Raw genomic sequence first — 25,754 nt, forward strand, 5'->3', positions numbered from 1 at the left:
CCATGAGTATGTGGAACAATCACTCAAGCGGTTCTCCTCACGTCTCTCTCCTTCAGCCAGCCCACGCTGGATTTGAAATGCAAGTGATTTTGTGAACTGCAGACCTCATTAGTGTCTCCAGACATCCATCCATCCAACAAATGGATGTTGACAGAGGGCCCAGTAAGTGCCAGGCAGCAAAATGTGCTGGAGATACAATGACCACTAAGGGCTAGACCCTGCCTCCAAGGAGCTCACAGTCTGGTGGAACATAGATTGTGATGAGTACATAACAAGTTATGTTACAAGAAGCTCAAAACAGAAGTGTGAGCAATGTGCTAGAGAAATATAGACCAGAGGACAACTGGTTCTGTTTAGAGGGCTCTATAAAGGTGGTCTGGAGGCATTGGGCTTTGAGCTGGGCTGCAAATGTACAGCATGCTGTAAAGGCTTATCAGATAGGGAAGACAGCACATGCAAAGGTGCAGAGAGCTCAACAGCAGGACCTGGAGTTGGTGGGCAGGCGTGGCAGGAGTTATGAGGGCGCAGGCAATGAATTTCATTCACTGAGCAGGTAGTGAACATCTAGCTATGTCAGGCTTTTGGCTAAGGGCTTGCTGATGAAATAGGAAGGACATCTGAGATTAGAGTCCAGAGGGCCTTGAATGCTATTCTGTCTCCTTTCCATTAAAACAAAATTGAGATGAAAATGTGGGCTTATCACTTCTTTCGTAGGAAAGACACATGTCTTCTTCATGCATGGGCCCTCTCAAGTATCTTCAGCTCCTGCATCTCCACATTAAAGGAGGAAGAAGGACTGGGTGTGTGTGTGTAGCAGAGGTAGGTGTCCACACTCCCTGCTTCCTGGGTTCATATTCTACCCATGTTTCAGGGATATTGGGGAATGAGACACTTGGGGAATTCTTTTAGAAGTTGCAGAGGCAGGGCTGTGCTCAGAAAGTCCTAGCTGGGCTTTGCTGTGGAGGCCCAGAGCCATGATCATGGAAATGACTTTCCCAGCTCTGCTTCTCTGGAGGGACTCTGGGGAAGGGGAATCACTGGTCTCTGAAGTGTCTTTCATGCACTAAGCCGAATGACCTTGGCCTGAATCGCTCAGGGTTATGTAAGATTAGGTAGCCACTTAGTCAAAAATAGCTTTCATGCTGACTCCAGCCCACAGAATAGCATCCAAGTCAAGGGGGCACAGATGTGTCAGAGCTGGGCATGCATGGGGAAATTCCCCTCCTGGTCCTGGCTATTGGAAAATCGCTTGAGGGTGTTAGCCGGGACTTGGAGCTGCTGCCAGGTAATCTCCTGTACGTCTCTGTTTGGCAGCATCTATGTGACTGTTTTGCTGAAGGAGAGAAACCAAGGGACCATAACACAGAAATGCAGTGCAAACATTAGAATAAAAGTGAGAAAGAGGGTGCGGTAGGCAGAAAGAGCACTGAACTAGGAGCCTTCAGATCTGCTACTACCATTGACTTTCTGGAGCCAGTCACTTTCTTCTATTCATTCAACAAATACTTACTGAGCCTACTGTGTGCCAGAGACTGTCCTAGCACTGGAGACAAAAAAGGGAAGGATAAATGCTATTTCTTCCCTCATGGAATTTTAGTTTGTAAGCTGTCTTGTCCCTCAGCTTAAAGATAACATACATCTTCTGAGAACTTTCTTATGCCAGGCACTTTTCAAGACATTCGACATACACAGTGAACAAGCCAGATACAGTCTTTGGCCACATGCAGCTTGCAGACTAGAGGGAGAAAAAGACAAATAAAGACAAAAAAAAATCCAGACAATTTGTCTTTGCAATAAAAATTCCAATAAAGGGCCCTTTTAGGCCCAAGAGGAAGACATCTCTATTGACTGGGACAGTCACTGTCTTGTTCAAAGTTTCTGCCCAGTGAAGGAGCATGTTGGGGCTCCTGTTTTCTCCTTCTGGAAAAGACATTGCGTAAAAGCAACTTGGATCCTGCGTGAGGAAGGGAACCCCATCCACTGCTATTCAGAGTGGGTGTTGGTCTGATATTTTTGGAGGAAAATTTGGCAACATTCATCAAAGCTTTACAAGTATTCCTCTCCTTTGACCTAATACGTTCATTTCTGGGAGGTTATCCAAAGGAAATAATTGGATAAGTGTACAAAGATGTACATTGTAAAGAAACTCACTGAATCCTTATTTATAACAATTAAAAATTTGAAATAACCAAGATAGTTAATAATAAGGGATGGTTGAAGCAAATTGTAGTCTAGCTGGACTGGTAGCACATGTCTATAGTCCCGGATATGGCAGGAAGATCCGTTGAGCCCAGGAATTGGGGTTCAGACTGGGCGACATAGTAAGACCCTGTCTCAAATAAAAAATAAAAAATTGCAGTATATCTATAAAGTGCCATAAAATAATTTTTGCCCTTTATACCATTAACATGAAAAGATGTTCATGATATGATAAGTTAAAAAAAATTGGTTCAAAAAATTGTGTGGGATAGTATCAAAAAGAGCAGAATACGTAAGAATAAATTTACCCAAGAAGGTGTAAGACTTGTTTACGGAAACTTTAAAACACTGCTAAAAGAGATGAAAGAAGACCTAAATATACAGACATTCTTTGCTTATGGGTTAGAAGACTCACTTTTTAAATTCAATTTTAATTTCTATCATTAATTTATTTGTTTATTTTTTATGGGAACCACTAAGACCGCGTCCTCTCCTTCTTACTCCCCTGAAGAAAGAGAAGAAGGATCATCAATGGCAAGCGGCAGCTGCAACAAAACAACACTGTGAGCCGGCTGCATGCTCAGGAAAGAATGCCTGCCTCCTCCGTTTGGTTTCCAGTGCTCTAAACATTCAGAGAAACTTCTCTAGTATTGAATGACAGAAATGAGCCCTGAAAGTAGAGTCTTAGAAGACTTGATTTTGTTAAGACAACAATATTCCCCAAAGCAATATGCAGATTCAATGCAATCCCTATCAAAGTCCCCAAATCCCACAAATTCCGTTTTGCTGAAGTAGAAAAGCTGACTCTGAAATTTATATAGAATTGCAAGGGATCCCAAATAGTCAAAACAATCTTGCAAAAAGAAGAACAAGGTGTTAAGACTCACATTTGCCAAGTTCAAAACTTACTACAAAGCTACCGTAATCAAAATCATGTACTACCGGCATAAGGATAGTCATGCATGTAGATCAATGGAATAGAATTGACAATCCAGAAATAAACGTATGCAACTATGGTCAATTGATTTTCAACAAGGGTGCCAGGACCATTCAATGGGGGAAAAGAAGAGTTTCTTCAACAAATGGTGCCAGGCCAACTGAGTATCCACATGCAAAAGAATAAAGTTGGACCTTACCACACACCATGTACAAAAAATTAACTCAAAATGAATAAAATTCTAAATATAAGAGCTAAAGCCATGAAAGTCTAAGAAAAGAACAGCTTCATAACCTTGGGTTTGGCAACAGTTTCTTAGACCAAAAACAAAAGAAACAAATGAAAAATAGATAAGTTGGGGGCTTCATCAAAATAAAAAACTTTTGTGCATGAAAGAACGCTATCAAGAACGCAAAAGGAAACCCACAGAATGGAAGAATATATTTGCAAATCATATATTTGATAAGAATCTTGTATCCAGAATATAGAAAGAACTCGTACAACCGAACAGGAAAAACACAAACAACTCAATTTTTAAAATGGACAAAGGCATAAAAAAGAAAAAATCATGTCCTTCGCAGCAACATGGATGCAGCTGAAGGCTATTATCCTAAGTAAATCAACACAGAAACAGAAAACCAAATGCCACATGTTCTCACTTGTAAGTGGGAGCTACACATGGAGTACACACGGACACAAAGATGGGAACAATAGACACTGGGGGCTCCAAAAGCAGGGAGGAGGGGTGGGAGGGCAAGGGTTGAAAAACTACCTATTGAGTACTGTGTTCACTATTTGGATGATGGGATCAATAGAAGCCCAAACTTCAGCATCACACAATATACCCATGTAAAAAAAACCTGCACATGTACCCCCTGAGTGTAAAAAAAAATGGGCAAAGGTCTTGAATAGATATCTCTCCAAGGAAGATATACAAATGGTCAACAAGCAAGTGAAAAGATGTTTAGCATCATTAGTCATTAGGGAAATGCAATTCAAAACCACAAAAAATGTAGGTATGAGATAGCATTTCATACCCACTAGGTTGGTTATAATAAAACAAAACAAAACAAACAGAAGGAAAATGACAAGTTTTGGTATGGATGTAGAGAAATTGGAACCCTCATACATTGCTAGTGGAAATGTAGCCACTATGGGAATCGGTTTGGTATTTCTTCAATAAGTTAAAGATAGAATGACCATTTGATGTAGCAGTCCTACTCCTAAGTATATAGTCAAAAGAACTGAAAACAGGTATTCAAATAAAAGCTTACATGTTCATAGCAGCACTATTCACAACAGACAAAAGGTGGAAATAGCCCAAATGTCCCTCAACTAATGAATAGATAAACAAAATATGGCATATCCATGCAATGGAATGTTATTTGGCTATGAAAAAGAACGAAGTACTGATGCATGCTACAGCATGGATGAACCTTGAAAACAGACTGGACCTGGTGGCTCACACCTATAATCCCAACACTTTGGGAAGCTGAGGGGGGGGTGAGTCACTTGGGGCCAAGAGTTCAAGACCAACCTGGGCAACATAGTGAATCTCTGTCTTTACAATTTTTTTAATTAGTTGGGCTTGCACCTGTAGTCCCAGCTATTTTGGAGGCTGAGGTGGGAGGATCACTTAAGCCAAAGAGGTTGAGGCTGCAGTGAGCTATGATCATTTCACTGCACTCCAGCCTGAGTGACAGAGAGAGACCCTGTCTCTAAAAAAAAAAAAGAAAAAGAAAAAGAAAAAAAAAATTTTAAACATTGAAAACATTATGCTTGGCTGAGTGTGTTGGCTCACACCTGTAATCCCAGCACTTTTGGAGGCCAAGGTGGGAGGATCGCTTGAGATCAGGAGTTGGAGACCAGCCTTGTCCACATGGTGAAACCCCATCTCTACTAAAAATATGAAAATTATCCAGGCCTGGTGGTGCATGCCTGTAGTCCCAGCTACTTAGAAGGCTGAGGCAGGAGAATTCGTTTGAATCCGGGGGGCAGAGGTTGCAGTGAGCCTAGATCACGCCACTGCACTCCAGCCTAGGCGACAGAGTGAGACTCTGTCCCCATTTAAAAAAAAAAAAAATTATACTAAGTGAAAGAAGTGAGACACAAAAGATCACATATTGTATGGTTCCACTGATGTGAAATACCCAGCATACGCAGATCCATGGAGCTAGAAAGCAGATTCATGGTTGCCAGGGGCTGTCGGGAGAGGGGAATGGAGAGTGACTCTTCAGTGGATATGGGATTTCCTTCTGGGGTGATGAAATTATTCTGAAATTATATAGCGGTGATGGTTGTTCAGCATTGAGAACGCACTAAATGCCACTGAACTCTACACTTCAAAATGGTTAAAATGGTGAAAAATTGTTGTGGGTATTCCAGAAAAATAATTGGAAGGATGAACAATAAAATGTTAACAGTGATTATTTCTGGGTAACAGTAGGAGTGACTTTCACTCTCCTATTTTTCTTTTTATACTATCTGAATACTTTATGAGAAGCATGTTTTGCATTAATAATCAATGAATAAAAACCATAGTGAACTGTTTTCATTTTAGAAGGCAAGAAGCAAGAGGGAAGGGAGGAAGAAAAGACGGAAGGGAGGAAGGAAAGACGGAAGGAAGGAAGGAAAGGAGGGAGGAAGGGAGGGAGGGAAAGAAGGGGAGGGAAGGAAGGAGAGGGAAGGAGAGAGCGGAAGGAAGAAAAAAAGGGAGTCCTTGAACCCACCGCCCCCAACTCCCTCATCTCTCTCGTCACTTTGGAGGTGCAGGCCTTGCTAGTGTCAGGCTGGGGGTTGTATGGGTTTCTGGTTAGACACCAAGAAGAACCTTTTAGTTTAATAGGATTGAGGTCAGCAACCAACAGAATCTTTACATAGCCCATGGGAAGCTCCCTAAGATATATTGTATAAAGAGCAAGATTTAGGACAGAGTGTGACAATTAGTGTAATTATACACTCAAACACATACACACACACATGCTCCTGCACATACAGTCATAATTACTAAAGAGTGCATGCCGGCCAGGCTTGGTGGCTCACGCCTGAAATCTTAACACTTTGGGAGGCCAAGAAAAGAGGATTGCTTGAGGCTTGGAGTTCTAAACTAGCCTGGGCTACATAGCAAGATCCTGCCCCTACAAAAAATAAAAATAAAAAATCTGCAGAGTGTGGTGGTGCATACCTGTAGTCCTAGCTACTTGTGGGGAAGAGGCAGGAGGATCATTTGAACTCAGGAGGTCTAGGCTGCAGTAAGCCATGATCATGCCACTGCACTCCAGCCTGGGTGATAGAACAGTATCCTGTCTCTCCCTCCCAAAAAAGTGTGTATGCATATACATTTGCAAATGTAAAGATACCCTCTACCAAAATGGCTGAAAAACAGCAAGAATAGTTTTCCCCAGGGAGGGCAACTGGGTGATTAGACAGGAGAGAAAGAGAAGGAAACAGATATTTCACTGTACATACCCATCTACCCATCTCTCCATCTCTGTATCTTTTGTATTTGGTAGTATGTATGTACTTTTTTTTTTTTAGATGGAGTCCCCTCTGTTGCCCAGGCTGGAGTGCAGTGGCACAATCTTGGCTCAGTGCAACCTCCGCCTCCCAGGTTCAAGCAAATCTCCTGCCTCAGCCTTCAGAGAAGATGGGATTACAGGCACATGACACTGCACCAGGCTAATTTTTGTATTTTTAGTAAAGATGGGGTTTCACCATGTTGCCCAGGCTGGTCTCAAACTCCTGAGCTCAAGCAATCTGCTTGCCTCAGCCTCCCAAAATGCTGGTATTACAGGCGTGAGCCACTGCGCCCAGCTGTATGCATGTACTTTCAAAGACAGATATTTTTTTTTCTCTGAGCACTTTCTTTATGTCACAAAAACAAAACTTCCAAAACAAAAAATTTTTTTGGTTTCTGCCCTATTTTTGTATTTACCAAATTTTTATAACAACAGATATTATTTAACAGTGTATAAAAGGGAGATATTAACACATTCAAGTAAGACAGAAATGTTTAAAGTAAAAGCAGAACACTCCTAATTCCAGTTTGCTTTCAAAAGGAAAAAATATTTATAATAAAATGTGTTTCAAAATGAAATAAAGGTATCAGAAAAATGGTCTTTTTTTAAAAAAACTTCTCTGTTGGTTTCCTTTCCCCTAAATTTTCTACAGTGCTATCTATTATTTCATGTTGGAAAATATCTGTAATTAGCTGATTCTTTAACCATAAAGCCATGGGTTTTAGGCAGCTGGTGAAGCAGCATTGGCCTGACCTTGACCTCCATGGAGCCCTGGACCCTTCACCTCTGGCCCTGATCTCTGCAGCCTCCTTGGCCCAGACCCTGGGCCCTTCCAGTCCAGCTGTCTTCACGTGGCCTGCACAGACTGCCAAGCCACCAACCCTCAGGACTCCCTGTGGAGAACTAGGACGGGATGGGGGGCAGGGTGCTTCTGGATATTTTTCAAGGAGGGGCATGGGGGCTGTTTTGAAGCTATGTTTGCCCTATAAGCCAAATTTGATAGCATATGGTAGACAAATAGAGTTTTAAAAGAATTTTTTTCTTCATGCTTTTATGTTAGATTGAACACGCATTACTTTGAAGAAGGGGGCAGCAGGTGCTGGGGGAACCTGATGGAGATTGAGAAGTGGGCCAGTCCCCGGACTACCCTCCCTGTCTCCACTGGTATGGCCGTCACTGGAGGGACATGGATGTTCATCTGCCCATCTCTGCTCTGCAGAGGACAGAGGGAGACACAGGCTCTCCAATCTGCCTTGGGCCCAGACATGCCATTGGAAAACCCCCCTGGGGACACTCACATGATGTAGGACTAAGAGTTTGGAGCTTTTCTCTTGGGGCTTGTTTTCTGAGCCTTTCCCCATCCTGGCTTCTCTGCTCTGCTGTCCCCGCACATGTCTGAGGTGATGCTAAGTCAGATTAAAGTGGGCCAGTCAGAAACATTTCCAAGGTCTGCTGGGGGCAGCTCCAGCAAGGTTCTTACTGTCCCCAGTAGCTACCCTATTACCTGAAATATATCCATTTAAGAACCATCTTATTTTTAATTTGTGTTTTTAAAAACCCCATAAGTTCATTTGCTCCCCTAAATGATGAAAATATATCACTGTGAAAAGTAGCAAAAAGTAGAAACAACCCCTCCCTCTCTGCTACCAAAAATGTCACAAAACACTCATACACCAGGTACCTTGAGAGGATCTCTAGTATTTTGGAGTATTTCTTTGAAGTCTTTAAAATTAAATATCAGAGTCATTTTTGTTATTATGCTTAATATCATTGTGATTAGTCCACACATCAATGATCCTTTTTTTTTAATAAAAACTGTCAACAGAAGCTTTTTTTTTGAGACAGGGTTTCACTTCCATTGCCCAGGCTGAATTGCACGATTTTGGCTCACTGCAACCTCTGCCTCCCAGGCTCAGGTGATCCTCCCACCTCAGCCTCCTGAGTAGCTGGGACCACAGGTGCATGCCACCACACCGAGCGAATTTTTGTACTTTTTTGTAGAGACAGGGTTTTGCCATGTTGCTCAGGCTGGTCTTGAACTCCTGAGCTCAAGTTATCTGCCCACTTCAGCCTCCCAAAGTGCTGGGATTACAGGCTTGAGCCACCATGCCCAACTAGAAGCTTTTGTTAATGTTGCTATTAAGTGCCGGCTCTGATGTGCTACTAGCTCTGTAATTTGGGGTGTGTTAACCTCTCTGTGCCCCAGTTTTCTTATCTGCAAAATGAGAACAATACCAGTATCTATCCTACTGAGCTCCTGTAAGGATTTAATGAGACAATGCAGGTAAAATGCTTTGCCAACAGCCAGATTCAACAAATATTAGCCATTCATCTATTGCTAGCATGGACGAAGTTGAATTTTGTTTTTCAGCTAGGGTGAATAATCCTATGTTGAATAACTCTGTGTCTAGAGCCTCATCCATAGAGAGGATTAATTTCTTTCAAGAGATTCCTGGACATAGAGTTGCTGAACCAAAGGGTATAGACCTTTTATCTTTCTTTCTTTTTTTTTTTTAAGACAGTCTTCCTCTGTCGCCCAGGCTGGAGTGCAATGGCGCGATCTCGGCTCACTATAAACTCTGCGTCCCGGATTCAAGTGATTCTCCTGCCTCAGCCTCCTGAGTAGCTGGGACTGCAGGCGCCTGCCACCGCACCTGGCTGATTTTGCATTTTTAGTAGAGACGGGGTTTCACCATGTTGGTGAGACTGGTCTCGAACTCCTGACCTCAAGTGATCTGCCTACCTCAGGCCCCCGAAGTGCTGGGATTATAGGCATGAGCCAGCATGCCTGGCCTTTTTTATTTTTATGTTTTTTTTTTTTTTTTTTTTTTTTTGTAGAGACATGGTCTCACTAAGCTCTCCAGGGTGGTCTCTAGTGGTCCCCTCACCTTGCCCTCCCAAAGTGCTGGGATTACATGTGACAGCCATGGCTACTGGTCCCAGGCCTTTCTAAAGTTCTTGATATAGATTGCCATCGACACTCCTGCAGGAGAGAAAGACTCCTGGTGTTAAGTGTAGCTCTGTCTTCTGAGTACAGGACATTGAGTCTCTCTCCCTGACTCCAGCACACACAACTTTAGTGGATGTGAATTCAGATGGCTTCTCTCTCTGAACACGCCTGCCTAAGAGTTTGATAAGACATCTTGGCATCATACAGCTGCCTGTTGGAATAACCCTGAGACCTCAGTTTCACTCTCTGTAAAACCCGGTCAAAGATCTTGCTCAAGGTGTGGCAAAGAGTAATCAATAGCTAATGGCTGGGGCTGACTTTTGTTCTCCTGGTCATAAAAGACCTTTGAATTGCTTGGCCACTTTGGGTTTCTCGGGAAAAGTGATAACACTAAGCCAAAGTTCATCCCAGTTGGCCAGGCCGCCTCTCTCCAGCACCCACAAGGCTGGAGGGAGAGAGGGAATGACCACAGTCCCATGAGTGTTGGGCTGGGTTCACTGGGGTTAGGGTCACCAAGGGTAGGAGCCACTTCCCCGTTGACCCTTCTATGCATCACACCACAGCACTGTCCCCATGCTCTGTTTATCTCCCACCCCTCCCCCAACACAGTGGAAGGACGTAAGTTTTCACGCATAGTAGATAGAGGACTTAGACTGAATGAGGTGAGGCTCGGTCAGCCCTGATATGAGAAACACAGATCAAAACCAGACTTGTCCCACTGCTATCATCACCCAGCCACCCAACACCACTTCCCAGAATGACTCAATCGACATTTCCTGTACCCGAGCCTGGGATCTCCATTTTATCAAGCTTTCCAGAAGATGTTATCATCTAGCAAGTTTTTGAAGGAAGCATAGGACTATGCCTATCCCATTGGTGTCTGCCCAGGTCTCCTCTGTGCTCAAACACCATCCAAGGCTTCCTCACTCCAGCCGGAAGCCTCAGCTCTTGGTGTAGTATTCTAGGCTTCAGTTCACCTGTACAGACCATCTCCCAGCTCTCCCTCACTCACTACCCACTGCAGCTACTCTGGGGTTCCTGGTGCTTGAATATGCTGTGGGCCTTTAGGAAGAGAAACCTTGCTGTTGTTATGCTGTTAACTTAATGAAATCCTCTCCAACATTTAAGGCCCAGCTCTGATGCTCCAACTCTAGAAGCCTCCCTTGATCCAGCCCCAGCTAGAAGTGACCCCCTCAACTTTCCTCTGAGCTCCAATAGACTCTCCTCATCTGGGCCCGCACGTAACTCTGGTCACTTTCCATCTTATTTTACAGATGTTGGTTGGCCTCATCTCCCCAAGCTGTCTAGAAGCTGCCTAAGGGCAGGTCCCACAACTGGTTGGTTCATCTCTATGTCCGCAGTGCAAAACTTCGCATCTCTTAAGGCAATTAGTAAGTGTGCTGTAATGAATTAATTCGTGTCCACCATGACAAGGAGATATTGGTCAGAAACGTGAATTAAGTAGAGATAGCTTTATCTCTTCCTTTCCATTCTGAGTGCCTTTTATTTTATTTTCTTGCCTAATTGCCCTGGCAGGAACCTCAAGTACAATGTTGAATAGAAATGGGGGGGAATAGGTATCCTCATCTTGTTCCTGGTCTTGGGGGAAGCACTTGGTCTTTTACCATTGAGTATGATTTAGCTGTGAGCTTTTTATAGATGCCCTCTACTAGGTTAAGGATAGTCCCTTCTATTCCTATTTTGTTGAGGTTTTTATTATTATTATTATGAAGAAGTGTTGAATTTTGTCAAATGCTTTTTCTGCATCTATTGAAATGATCATGTGGTTTTTGTCCTTTATTGTATTGATAAAGTGTATTACATCAATTGACATTTCAGATGTTAATCTTGCATTCCTGGGACATTTACCAGTTGGTGACGGTGTTTAATTCTTCTGATAAATTGCTGTGTTCTTCTTATTAGTATTTTGTTGAGATTTTTCTGTCTACATTCATAAACGATATTGGTCTGTGGTTTTTGTGTGATGTTTTGGTCTGATTTTTGTGTCATAGTAATACCGGCTTCATAGGATGAGGTGGGAAGTGTTTCCTCCTCTTCTATTTTTTGGAAGTTTGTGAGGAATTCTTCAAAAATTTGGTAGAATGTACTAGTGAATTCTGGTCCTGGGCTTTTCTCCGTGGGTAGTTTTTTGATTACTAATTCTGTCTTTTTACTTGTTTCAAGTCTATTCAGATGTTCTATTTCTTCCTGAAACAGTTTTGCTACTTTATGGCTTTCCAGGAATTTGTCCATTTCATGTAAATTATCTAACTTGTTGGCATACAGTTGTTCATAGTAATCCTTTATAATCCATTTTATTTGTATCAGGTCTGTAATAATGCCCCCTTTTTCATTCCTGATTTTAACAATTTGAATCTTCTCTCCTTTTTCTTGATCCATCTAGATTAAGGTTTGTCAATTTTGTTAATCTTGTTGAATAACCAACTTTTAATTTGCTTGATTTTCTTGATATTTTTCTATCATCTATTTCATTAATTTTGGCTCTAAACTTTATTATTTCATTTCTTCTGCTTGCTCTAGGTTTAGTTTACTCTGCTTTTTTTCCAGTCTTAAGATTATTGATTAGAGATCTTTCTTCTTTTTTTTGTAATGTAGGTGTAAATTTCCCTCTAAGCACTGATTTGGCTGTATCCCAAGTGTTTTGATATATTTTGTCTTCATTTTTATTCATTGAAAAGATTTTCCTAATTTGCCGTGGAATTTTTTTTAATTCAATGATTCTTTAGGAATGTGTTGTTTAATTCCCACATATTTGTGAATTTCCCAAATTTATTTCTGTCATTGATTTCTAACTTCACTCCATTGTTATCAGAGAACATACTATATATGATTTCAATCCTTTTAAATTTATTCGAACTTATTTTATAACCTAGTATATGGTCTATCCTAGAAAATATTTCATGTACATTAGATGAGAATGTATACTATACTTTTGTTGATTGGAATGGTCTGTAGATGTTTTTGAGGTCTAGCAGGTTTATAGTGGTGTTCAGAACTTCTGTTTCCTTGTTAATCTTCTGTGCCTCATAATTTTGTCTCTTCAATGCATTAGAAAATAAATGCTCCTTTCTTGTTTATTTATTTATTTTTATAGAGATCGGGGGTATCACTATGTTGCCCAGGCTGGTCTCAAATTCCTGGGCTCAAAGTGACCCACCTGTCTGGGCCTCCCCAAATGCTGGGATTACAAGTGTGAGCCACTGTGCCCAGCCAATACATCTTTACAGATTAATTTTCTTGTTCCTTAGAGGTTTAGTTTTGGAGTCCTAACTATTGAGTTCGACTATCTAGACAAATGTAATCCTTCTTGTAAGAACAAACTCTGTACTCCTCTGAGCTCTGGGTGAATCTAACATATGAAATATTGGTTAAGGTTTGGAATGTAAAATCTTGGTGAAGAAGGGCTTTCTTATCTGATCCTCTTAGGGACGTGTGATTCTTGAAGTGTGGTTCTAGATAAATCAGCCCTGAATCTGCTATTCAACCAAGCTGGTGTTTTCTTCCTTCTCTCCTTTTCTCCTTGTTTCCTCCTTCTTTCTTCTCTCTTCTTCCCTCCTTCCCATACTTTTACTATCCTTTTTCCATCAAATCATTATTTTATACTTTTCTTCCTTCGTATCCATTCATTTGTCCTTTCCTTCTTCCTTCCTTCTTTCCTTTCTTCCCTTCTTCCTTCCTTCTTTTCTTCCTTCCTTTTTTTAATTCAATTATTCATCCTATTCTCCATCCTTTCATCCATCTATCTGTCCTTCTTTACTCCCGTTTATCTGTTCACCTTCCCTTACCTCCTCTCTTCTCTCACTGCCTTCCTTCATTTCTTTCCACTCTCCCTCCCTTCCTCCCATCTATCCACTCATCCATCCATTTTTAGCAATAAAGCACCAGACAGGACTCAAACTACCTGAAATAGCTGAGCTCGAAGTAGGTGTGGTGGTGGTGCTGGGGTGAAGGCTCCTGATTTCTAATTCTCATTTTCCTTCCAGGAATCTACAAAGTGCCTAATGGTGCTGCTTCACTCACAAACTTTTATAAAATACCTGTTGTGAGCCAGGCATAGTGCCTCGCATTGGAAATGAGCAAGGTCTAGTTGCTACTCCCAGGGACAGAGAATAACAGTACAGCCTGGAAAAACTGCAGTATGGCGGCCTCAAAGGCTGAGGAATAGGAACCTTCAAGGGGGCAGTTGGAGAGGTTTTCTTGGAGAAATAGGTGTTTAGTTGAGCCTTGAAGTATGAGCATTTATGTGAGAATCAAATGTAATAGCACATGAGATTATAAAATGTAAAAATGCCACAGATAGGGAGTGACATTTATTGTTGAGACTTATGGTAAAAACCGCTTAAAGTAATAACAACTGGCCTGCATAGAAAAGGTATTTGTTAGAAGCATTAACAAATTCCTACGCAGTTTTTAAGACTGTAAGACAAATGTGCTGCGCGTGGAATCAGACATTCACAGAGTAGTGAGGCAGGGTAGAGGAGTACTTCAGAGCATAGGCTTTGGTATCAGAGCCACCTGGCTCCAAGCCCTGCCATCACTTGCTGTCTATGTGTTCATCTGTGGAATGGTGATGACAGTATAAGAGGATTAAATGGGATGGTACAGGTGGGGGTTGGTGGCACACAGTGAATGCTCTGTCAATGCCAGCTTCTACTGTCCATGAGAAAGGGGCTCAAAGGTCATCTGACTCCAGGTGGTATGGATTCATGTTTTCCTCCTGAAAAGCTGCTTTTTATCTGCTACCAGATAACCAAATATGTAATCTTGGGGAAATTACTTGTTTTTTCTTAGCCCTTCCTTGCCTTTTTTTTTTTTTCAGTAAAATCTCTCAAGATCATCATGAGAAAAGCAAGATCTGGCTGGGCACAGTGGCTCATGCCTGTAATCCCAGCACTTTGGGAGGCCGAGGCGGGTGGATCACCTGAGGTCAGGAGGTCTAGACCAGCCTGGCCAACATGGTGAAACCCTGTCTCTACTAAAAATACAAAAATTAGCTGGGCGTGGTGTCCCACACCTGTAGTCCCAGCTACTTGGGAGTCTGAGGCAGGAGAATCGCTCAAACCCGGGAGGCAGAGGTTGCAGTGAGTTGAGATTGCACCACTGCACTCCAGCCTGGGCAACAGAGCAAGACTCAGTCTCAAAAACAATAAAAAGCAAGATCTGTTAAGGGAAAAGATATTTGAAAATTGCAAATTGCAAGCCTAAGCCACAAAGATGTTCACCTCAGTATTGTTTATCATGGAGAGGTAGGGAAATGGAAAAAGCATAGATAGACATCCCAAAATAGGAGACTATTAAATAAATTACGAAACTTCCTTCAATGGAATCACAAGCAATGAAGAATTAGGTCCATGAAAGCCAAGGTTTTCTCCTTTCGTTGAATGAGGAACCCCTCAGCACCCAAAACAATGCTCGTCATATGGTAGGTGTTCAGTATTTATCAAAGAAACAAATGAATGAACAAAGAAAAATTAACTGCCAAGAGGCATCCACCTGGCTATTGTTTTGGTGCATGGGGTAGAAATGTGGACTAGAAGAGCTAGGGTTGAGAGACTAAGGAGAGAGCAAGAAAGTTAAACTATCAAGAGTTGTCAAGTGGGATGTTTGAGGGTGTTTGTTGGATGCTGGGCTGTATGACTCTCTCCTCCATGTCCCACAAAGTCTTCAGTAAAATATACGGTGTCTGGCAGTGTTTTTGGAATTGCATGTGTGTTTTTCGGGGGTGGAATGAAATATAGAAGACTGGCCTCAATTGGAGAATACCATGGGCATCCAGTCACATCTGAGTATGATAATGTAGAAGAGTTTAATGACGTGGAAAGATGCTCACAATATATTGTTAAGGAAAATAATTGGGTACAGAAGGGGATGGGTAATTGCATCCCATTTTGGTTAAAATAGAAAAACATCTGCTCATGTCTGGATGGTGAGTTGAAGAAATATTTTTTCCTTTTTGTGAATTCATGCTTTATACTTTTCTTTAATCAATATGTACTGCTTGTGAACTTGAAAATAACGTGAACTGTTGGATGAGCTTGAGCTGTCCTTATTGCATTTGACTGGTTGGTAAAGAAATTGAGCTAGAGGTCAAGCGGCATTGTCAAGGTCAAGCCAAGACTGAGTGGCCCATCAATTTATGGCCAGTTCAGTGACCTTTCTACTGGATTAGAAGGAAACAAGTAGTGTTTTCAGTGCCTTGGACCCTGAGCATCTGAAAGATCTGAAAGACTGGGCCATTCCTTCTTCCACTCCCTCCCTTTTGCTAGAGTCCAGAGAACAATCATTGTCCAGGAGACTATCAATGGTTATAAGTATATTCCCTCTTCTCCATTTCAAAGGACACTCGCTAGGTTTTCTTTTGTACTTTAGGTCAGTAACACGACCCTTGGGATCCTCTGGGCAGAGAATCATGTTAGCAGGATGGGCTGTGAAGTCTCCTTCAGATTAAGCCAGTTGTAATCTGTGACTCATATCTGTAGATAGCAATTTTCTTACAGGTGTTTGTTGAGTGATAGGCACACAGAGAGACAAGAGACAGAGGGGCAGCCCAGGTAACATACCAAAAAGCATAAATGTGTAACCTGGAACTGAAAGAGACCTTTGACATCACCTAACTCGTGGCTGGATGATCTGGGAAACAGGCTTGGGTTGTACAGCCAGGGCCAGAATGAGGTGGTTTTGCTTCCTAAACGTCTCTCTATTTCATCCTTTCCTGCTCCTTCTCCCTACTCTGGCCTGCAGGGACGCCACAGCACTTCCCTAGCTGATCTTCTTTCAATCCAGAGTTATGTCACTAAAGGTTCTTTGAGCTTATATTGAGGAATCCGGACTTAAATCTGGGGCAACGAGACACCATGGAAGAATTTTTAGGCAGGAGCACAATGGGGTCATATCTGGATTTCAGGTGGCCACAGAAACCCTCTGTTTGCTGTGTATAGAATGGACCCAAGGCAGTTAGAGTAGACTCAGGGAGAGCAGTGAGGAGGCTGTTGTAATTGTCCAGGTGAGAGGAGGTGACAGCCTGGACCAAGGCTGTGGCAGTGGAGGTAAGTGGGTGGTCTCCCTGACTCCTCAAGCCTCTCATTGACCTCCTCCTTTGGGACTTATAGTCAGTATCCCCCAGTTTAATATCTAGATCTAGGCTTCTATTGGTTAGGATATTTCAGATGTGATTGCATAGAAACCCACCTCAAACCAGCTTAACTCAGCATCATTGAGCCGTGTCAGGCACGTGATAGGTGTTCAGTAAACAATGAACCAGTAAATGAATGAATGACTTAATGAATGACTCTTGACTCCTGGACCATTGTTCTTTCTACTGTGCATAATACTGACTTTAAGCCTAAATTCCATAACCCTAAATTCCATAACCTCTAAAGACCATCTATTCTGGGCTTGTGCCCAACTCAGGAATGCCCCCTACAACATGCTTGACAGATATCTGTTTGGCTTGTCTTTGGAATTCTCCAGGGACAGAATATTCACTACCTCAAAAAGCCATTCAAATGAAAGAGTAAATAGATATATATATATTTTGAAATATATAAATAAAGCTTTTGAAATAAAGCTTTTGAAAGCTTTATTGAAGTATAATTTACATATACCCATTTAAATATAAAGTTCAATGAGTTTGACAAACATATACAGTCCTGTAACTACCACTGCAAAGCCATTTTAGAATATTTCCATCATAGAGCTGAGCATGATAGTTTGCACCTGTAATCTCAGCTACTCAGGAGACTGAGGATTGCTTGGACCCAGGAAGCTGAAGATTGCTTGGACCCAGGAGTCGGAGGCTGTAGTGAGCTATGATTGTGTCACTGCACTCCAGCCTGGGCAACAGAGCAAGACTCTAACATTTCCATTGTGCCACAAAGTTTGTTTATATTCCCTTGCAGTTTGTCTGTTCTCTCCACTCCTGGTCTCTATTTTCTGTCCTTTTAATTTTGTGTTTTCTAAAACTTTTTTGAATGGAATCATATACTATGTGGTCTTGAATCAGGAATAGTTCAGTTAGTATCATGTATTTGAGATTCATCTATGCTGTTGTGTCAGTAGTTTGTTCCTTTTTATTGCTGAGTAGTATTCCAATAAATGGGCGTATCACAAGTTGTTGATTCATTCACCAGCTGAAGGACATTTGTGTTGTTTCCAGTTTTGCTATTGTTAACTGAGCTACTGTGAAAATTCACATATACATCCTTGAGTGGACATATTTTTCTTTCATTTATCTTATATAAATACCTAGGATGGGATTTCTGGGTACTATGGAAGATATATGTTTGATTTTATTAGGAAAAAACTGCTGAACTATTTTACAAAGTGGTTATACCATTTTGCATTCCTGGCAATATGGTATGAGAGTTCCAGTTGTTCCACAACGTCACAAGCACTTGGTATTGTCAGTTTTAACATTTTAGTCACCATATGGAATGTGTAGTGCTTTCATATTGTGATTTTCTCATATAGTCCCTTAATGACTAATGATATAGAGCATTTTCCATGTGCTTATTTGCTATTCCAATAAAATAGGTGTAACTTTAAGGCAATACTTTCTGCTGTTAGAAATCTCCAAACTCTGTCTATTGATTCAATTCAGTTTAACAAATATTTACAGATGACTTACTCTATGTCATTTACTATGAGGTCTGATGAGCCCAAGACGATTAAGATCCATCCCAGATCTTGATTTGTTTAGAGTCTCATGGGGGGAAACATACTTAAAAGAGAAACATTTCTCTTTAAAGGTGTTAGTGGATTCATAGAGGTAAGCCCAGGACACAGGGAAAAACTGAGGAAGAGTACTCTACACAGTCAACGGTGCTGGCAGGCGGTAGGGTGTGAGGAATGTTCACGGGAACGTCCACCCTGGCTCTGAACTGTGGCATCACAGAGGTACGGACATGTCATTCATTCATCACATATTCAATGAGCACCTAACGTGGACCAGATGCTGTGCTGGCCTGGGGAGGATGGCTATAAACCAGACAGACATTGTCCCTGTCTCAAGGATCTTACAAAATGAGAACAAAAGTTCATTTCCTTTCCTGTGGAAACATATTTTAAAAAAACTACCTAACTACTTATTATATATATATAAAAAAACCTACCTATCAAAGAATTGCTAAGTGATTAGAAAACATAAAAACAGATTTATGCTAATTGTATGTTACATAATTTTACAGGGATGATTCATTATAATGTCTTTTATTTAAGACATAGGTATTTATTTAGTGCTCAGCTCCTTCACATGGGTTATCTCACTGGGTCTACGTGATCAGTGAGAGAGGTTAGATTGCTACCGTCTGAAACTGAGAGTCAGAGAGCTAAAAAAACTGGCCGAAAGTCACTCAAAAGTAGAACCAGTCTTTGAAGTGAAATCTTGGGACTTTAAGTTCAAATGCTACTTTGAATAATATCTGTACCATTGGCATATTTTTAGTACAATTTGAGGACTCAAGTACTAACTATAAAATTACTAATTAAAATTAAGGTCCAAGGGATTATGGTTTGTGTTATTTTCCAAATATCTATCCAAATCCCCCATTGAGCCTGTGAGGATATGGGGGTCCAGTGGGAATTGCCACATAGAGAGTCACAATCCAAGTCCAGGCCTCCTGACTCCATGCTGTTGCTTTGTGAGAGTGCTACCTCTCAGTGCTAACTTGCATGATCACTCCTGTTTATTTAGTCCATAGGCGTTTGGAGCAGATGTGCTGCTGGAGGCAAAAAAGTGAAGAATGGTGGGAAAAGAGACTAGAGAGACCTGGGTTCAAATCTCAGCTCTGCTGGTCTCAAGCTGAATGATTTGGCAAGTAGCTTAACTTTTTCTTTTCTTTTCTTTTCTTGTCTTTTCTTTCTTTCCTTTTCTTTCTTCCTTTTTTCTTTCTTTTCTTTTTCTTTTTCTTTCTCTCTCTCTTTCTCTCTTTCTTTCTTTCTTTTTTCTTTCTTTCCTCTTTCTCTCTCTCTTTCTTTCTTTTTTCTTCATGGGGTCTCACTATGTTGCCCAGGCTGGAGTGCAGTGGTACAATCTCAGCTCACTGCAACCTCCACCTTCCAGGCTCAAGCAATCCTCCCACCTCAGCCTCTCAAACAGCTGGTACCACAGGCACATGCCACCACACCTGGCTAATTTTTGTATTTTTTTTTGTAGAGATGGGGTTTCGCTATGTTGCCCAGGATGGTGGTCTTGAACTCCTGGGTTCAAGTGATCTGTCCGCTTCAGCCTCCCAAAGTGCTAGGATTACAGGCATGAGCCACCACATCCAGCCTCAGCTTAACTTTTCTGGGTCTCAGCTTCCTGGTCTGTGAAATGGAGCTAATAACAGCACTGACATCTTAAAGCTGCTGGAAGGCATCAAAGAAGAAATGTGTAGGAAGCCCTCCCCTTGAGCTCTGGATTTTGAATAGGTAAAGGAATGCAAACACTTAGCTCCCTGCTGGGCCTATAATAGCACTCGATAAATTACACAATGACCAGCTTTTCTATTTAATAATTGCACTAAAATTATTTTTTATGAAGATCAAATTAAAGGAAATTTGAATAGAGAACATTTTTACTCAAACCTAAATTCAAAGACACTGTTTTTATCTCTCTGTGTTTTTTCAAAACTTTATCCCCATTTGGGAATTGCACTAAAATGATCATTAATAAGAATCTGACACCAACATTAAGGAAAGCCCAAGATTAAATTTTTATATGAAGTCCACCACTCAAATGCACTAACAGTTTTAATTTCTCCACATTTCTTTCCAACATTTATCCAGAGATTTTTTTTTATATTGTTGGAATCAGAATGATTCTCTTTGTGTCATTCTTTTTAAAAAAATTTTTTCATTATTTAATTTTATTTCAGATTATGTAATGAATTAAGTTCATATGTAAACCTTATGCTTATGATTTCTTATGGTTCCATAGAATTCTACTCAGTAGAATCTAGCCAGTAACATGGAAACTCAACTCCTGCAGGAAATTATATTATATTATCATGTCATCGTATATATTCCACAAAATCACTAAATGTTTACTATGTAGCCTTTGAGCATCATCACAATCCTGTAAGTACTAAACAATTCCATTTTACAGATAAGGAAACTGAGGCTCAGGTTATTTTAGTAAGTTGCCAGAATTCATACAGCTAATGTCTAGTGTTCATGTTATCTACTACTATAACAAATTGCCTCAAGATGTAGTGGCTTAAAGCAACAACATCCATTTATTTGTTCTTAATTCTGCAATTTGGGCAGGGCTTGGTGGGGCTGGTTCATCTTTGTTCCACGTGGTACTTACGAGAGTGGCTTCAATGGAACTGGAAGATCCAAGATGAGTTCATTCAGGCGCCTGGTGTCTCAGCTGAGGAGGCTGAAATGGCTGGGGGCTGGTTGGGTTTCTCTCTCTTTGTGGTCTCTCATCTTCCAGGGGCTCTTTGTTTCTTTCTCTCCACGTGGTCTGTCCAGCAGATTAGCTGGGCTTCTTTCCATGATGGTAGCTTCCTAGAGGGCAAAAACAGAAGCTCCCAGGTGTCTTAAGAACTAGCCCCAGAAATGGCACAGTGTCATTTCTGTTACATTCTCTTGGTCAAAACAAGTCACTAGGCCAGCCCAAAGTCAAGGAGAGGAAAACAGACCCTACCCTTGATGCTTGGAGGCATAGTGTGCATGGGGATGGGCTGGACTGTTAGCCATCATCTTTACAGTGACACGGCAGGGCTTCAAACACAGGCCTGTCTTCCTCCAGGCTCCAAACTCAGCTCCCGCCCCCATACCCCCTCAATGAATGTTTTTGTCTGGCTAGCTTTTTCTCTTCCTTTCAGTCATTTTTTAGGGTAAATTCCCAAGGACAGGGAGACTTGGTCAAAGGGCAGACAATGTTGAGCTCTATGCTGAGATAAATCAACTTTTGCATAACAAAGTAATCTCATGAGCTTTAAGTATGTGACTCAAAACTTTTTTTCCCCCCACCTCCTTTTTCTTCACAAAGGAGATCCAGGTTTATTTTTGTTCATTCTATTGTTTCACCTACTTTAACAGAGGAAATCTTGGTTCCTGCTATGGAGAACCTCCTCAGGACTTCCAGGCAACAACAAAGTCAGCAAAGAGCTGTGACATTCACCTGCTCCTGAGCTATGCAGGGTGGTGTTCCCTGTGGATTGGGGCTTGCGGGGAAACTCACTGACTGACCTTGACTTTTCACAGAACTTGGGATGTCATGAAAAGAACATGGCTTAGACTTGCCCGAGTTTAGCCCTCCTTCTGAAGTGTAACCATGTGCGTCTTTGTTTACTGTCTCCGTTTATGCCTGTTGTCACGTGTCCTGTCCAGTTTAGTATTTGTCCAGGGCAAAAGTTTTCCAATTTGGACAATAAATTATATGATCACCCTACCTGCCGCAGGAGCTTGGGCAAGACATTTCTCCTCCCTGAGCCTCAGTTTCCCCATCTGTACAGTGGGCCTGGCTACCTATTTCACAGAAATGTGGATCCCTTTTCACTTAATAGCATCCTTCCATGTGGCAGAAACTGTCTTGGACTCTGGAGGATCCAGGGGGTAACAAAACATGGTTCCTGCTCTCCTAGTAAACAAGGAAGATAATTTCAGAAATTTGATTTATATCAGGAAGTCAGGAAGGGCCTCTCTGAGGAGGTGGCATTTGAGATAAGGGATGAGGAATGAGAGAAAGCCACAAAGGGAGCTGAGAGAAGAACATGCCAGGTTAAGGGAACAGCAGTGCAAAGGCCATGGGGCAAGAGATAACTGGCCAGAGGGAACAGAATGGAGCTCAGGAGCAGGTCGTGTTCTATAAACTGCGAAGAGCCCCAGCAGTTATTTTCCTCCTAGAGGGTTTTTAAATACTCTCCTATCCTTTATCTGAAGTGATCCTCAAAATAACTGCAAAAAGGCAGGGCAGAGTTTTTTTTCCCTTTTAATTTTATTTATTTATTTTTTAGACAGAGTCTTGCTCTGTCGCCCAGGCTGGAGTGCAGTGGCACGATCTCTGCTCACTGCAACCTCTGCCTCCCAGCTTCAAGCAATTCTTGTGCCTCAGCCTCCTGAGTAGCTGGCACCACAGGTGTGCGCCACCATACCCGGCTAATTTTTTTTTTTTTTAGATGGAGCCTCGCTCTGTCACCAGGCTGGAGTGCAGTGGCGCGATCTCGGCTTGCTGCAACCTCCACCTCCTGAGTTCAAGCGATTCTCCTGCCTCAGCCTCCCTAGTAGCTGGGATTACAGGTGCCCGCCACCACGCTCAGCTAATTTTTTTTATTTTTAGTGGAGATGGGGTTTCACTACGTTGGCCGGGCTGGTCTCGAACTCCTGACCTCAGGCGATCCACCTGTCTCAGCCTCCCAAAGTGCTGGGATTACAGGCGTGAGCCACCGCACCCGGCTATGCCTGGCTAATTTTTGTATTCTTAGTAGAGACGGGGTTTCACCATGTTGGCCAGACTGGCTTTGAACTCCTGACCTCAGGTGATCCACCTGCCTCAGCCTCCCAAAGTGTTGGGATTACAGGTGTGAGCCACTGCACTCAGCCTAATTTTAATTGTAAAATTCTAATTAGAGACGAGGTCTTGCTGTGTTGCCCAGGCTAGTCTTGAACTCCTAGGCTCAAGTTTCCTCTTTCCTCAGCCTCCCGAAGTCCTGGAATTACATGCATGAGCCACAGTGCCTGACCCAAAGATTTATTATTATTATTATTGTTATTATTATTTTTTGAGAATGAGTCTTGCTCTGTCGCCCAGGCTGGAGTGCAGTGACAAGATCTCGCGCTGCAACCTCCACCTCCCAGGTTCAAGCAATTCTCCTGCCTCAGCCTCCTGAGTAGCTGGGATTACAGGCGCATGCCACCACGCCCAGCTAATTTTTATATTTTTAGTAGAGACGAGGTTTCACCATATTGGTCAGGCTGGTCTCGAACTCCTGACCTCGTGATCCGCCTGCCTTGGCCTCCCAACGTGCTGGGATTACAGGCATAAGCCACTGCGCCTGGCCAAAGATGTATTATTAATCCTGCTTTACAGAACAAAAAATCCTTGTGAGTTATCTTTGCATATTTTTCCAAAATGGACCCACTGTATTTCTATGCTTAAATTTAATCTGATGTATCTCCATGATCTTTTATTGCTTTTGATGATAGCAATCTTTCAGAAACCAGAGACATCTTTAGGCACATCTTCCCATTGTGATATTTAATTCAGTAGTTAAGTCCTCATGTGTACTGCTTTTGCATCTATATTCATAAGAGATATTGATCTGTAGTTTTCTTGTGATGACTTTGTCTGGTTTTAGTATCAAAGTAGTGCTGGCCTCACAGACCGAGGTGGGAAGTGTTCCCTCCTCTTCTATTTTTTTGGAAGATGTTGTGAGAATTGTATTAGTCCTTCTTCAAATGATAGAATTCACCAGTGGAGACATCTGGGTCTGGTCTTTTCTTTGTAGATAATTTTTTATTTCTAATTTGATCTCTTTACTTCTATTTCTTCTTGAATCAGTTTTAATAGTTTGCACCTTTCTAGGAGTTTGTTCATTTTATCTGCGTTTTCTAATTTATTGCCATTCAGTTGTTCATAGTTTCTCTCACAATCCTTTTTATTTCTGTAAGTGACTCGTCTTTTATTTTTTAATTTTTTAATTTTATTCATTTATTTATTTATTTTTTGGAGACGGAGTCTTGCTCTGTCACCCAGGCTGGAGTGCAGTGGCATGATCTCCGCTCACTGCAAGCTCCGCCTCCCCAGTTCACGCCATTCTCCTGCCTCAGCCTCCCAAGTAGCTGGGACTACAGGCACCTGCCACCACACCCAGCTAATTTTTGTATTTTTAGTAGAGATGGGGTTTCACCATGTTGGTCAGACCGGTCTCAAACTCCTGACCTCAGGTGATTGGCCTGCATCGGCCTCCCAAAGTGTTGGGATTACAGGCATGAGCCACCACACCCGGCGTTATTTCTTATTTTAGTAATGTGAGTCATCTCTCTTTTTTTCTTGGTCAATCTAACTAAAGTTCTCTTAATTTATTTTGTTGATCTTTTCAAAGGACCAATTATTGGTTTTGTTGATTTTTCTGTATTGTTTTTCTAGTCTCTTTTTGTTGGTTTCTGTTCAAATTTGTATTATTTCTTCTTTTCTGCTTGCCTTTTCCAGTGTCTGGGTAGAGGGTTAGATTATTGATTCTAGATCTTTCTTCATTTTTAATATAGGCATTTAACATTCTAAATTTCCCTCTGTCATATATGCCAATGTTTAACTTTTGGACTATAGGGTCTCATTGTACCCTCCCCACTCACCCTGAAGAGGCTGGAGTAAAATAATCAGGCCTAGAGTCAGGGAGCCTTGGCCTGGTCCTGACACTGCTACTCACTAAGTGACCTCTGGTGAGTCCCTTCCCCTCTTGAGTCTTAGTCGTTGTCTGTCTGTAAAATGAAGAGGCTGACCACGGCATCTCCAGGGGTCTCCTAGTCAAACTAGCTTGGGGGACAGGCTCGTGTCAGACTCATCTTTGTGTCCCTTTGGATCGGACATCTGTTGTTTCTGCTGCTCAGCACTCTCCTTTCCCTTTGGTAAGGCACCTGCTTTCCCTTTGGGGAGACACCCATTCCTCACCTTCTATTCAAAGCTTTTTTTGTGTGTCATGGACCCCTCTGGCAGCCCACAGAAGCCCATGGACCCCTCCTCAGATTGATTTCTTATTTTTATTTTATTTTATTTTAATTTATTTTGAGACAGGGTCTCGCTCTGTTGTCCAGGCTGGAGTGCAGTGGCACGATCTTGGCTCACTGCAGTCTCCATCTCTCAGGTTCAAGTGATTCTCCTGCCTCAGCCTCCCAAGTAGCTGGGACTACAGGCATGTGCCACCATGCCCAGCTAAGTTTTGTATTTTTAGTAGAGACAGGGTTTCACCATGTTGCCCAGGCTTGTCTCGAATTCCTGACCTCAGGTGATCTGCCTGCCTCAGCCTCCCAAAGTGCTGGGATTACAGGCATAAGCCACCATGCCCGGCCTCAGATTGATTTTTTAAATGGTATGACATATACTACATATGGTCTAAAGGAAGCAAATTGTATTGAAATAGTTATGAAATTATTAGGAAAACAAATTTTTGATATAGAAATATTTGTACTTCTTGATTAG

General features: G+C 41.9%; 1 non-coding gene across 1 annotated transcript; it reads right to left on the bottom strand.

Moving 5' to 3' along the window:
- Positions 1-2,670: 2,670 nt before the first annotated feature.
- LOC116472139 (small nucleolar RNA U3) lies at positions 2,671-2,885 on the bottom strand. The gene has a single exon (XR_004249035.1). It is a non-coding gene; the product is annotated as a small nucleolar RNA U3 (small nucleolar RNA).
- Positions 2,886-25,754: the final 22,869 nt, after the last annotated feature.

Source organism: Hylobates moloch, unplaced genomic scaffold, assembly GCF_009828535.3.
Source record: "Hylobates moloch isolate HMO894 unplaced genomic scaffold, HMol_V3 SCAFFOLD_6, whole genome shotgun sequence".
Lineage (NCBI taxonomy): Eukaryota > Metazoa > Chordata > Mammalia > Primates > Hylobatidae > Hylobates > Hylobates moloch.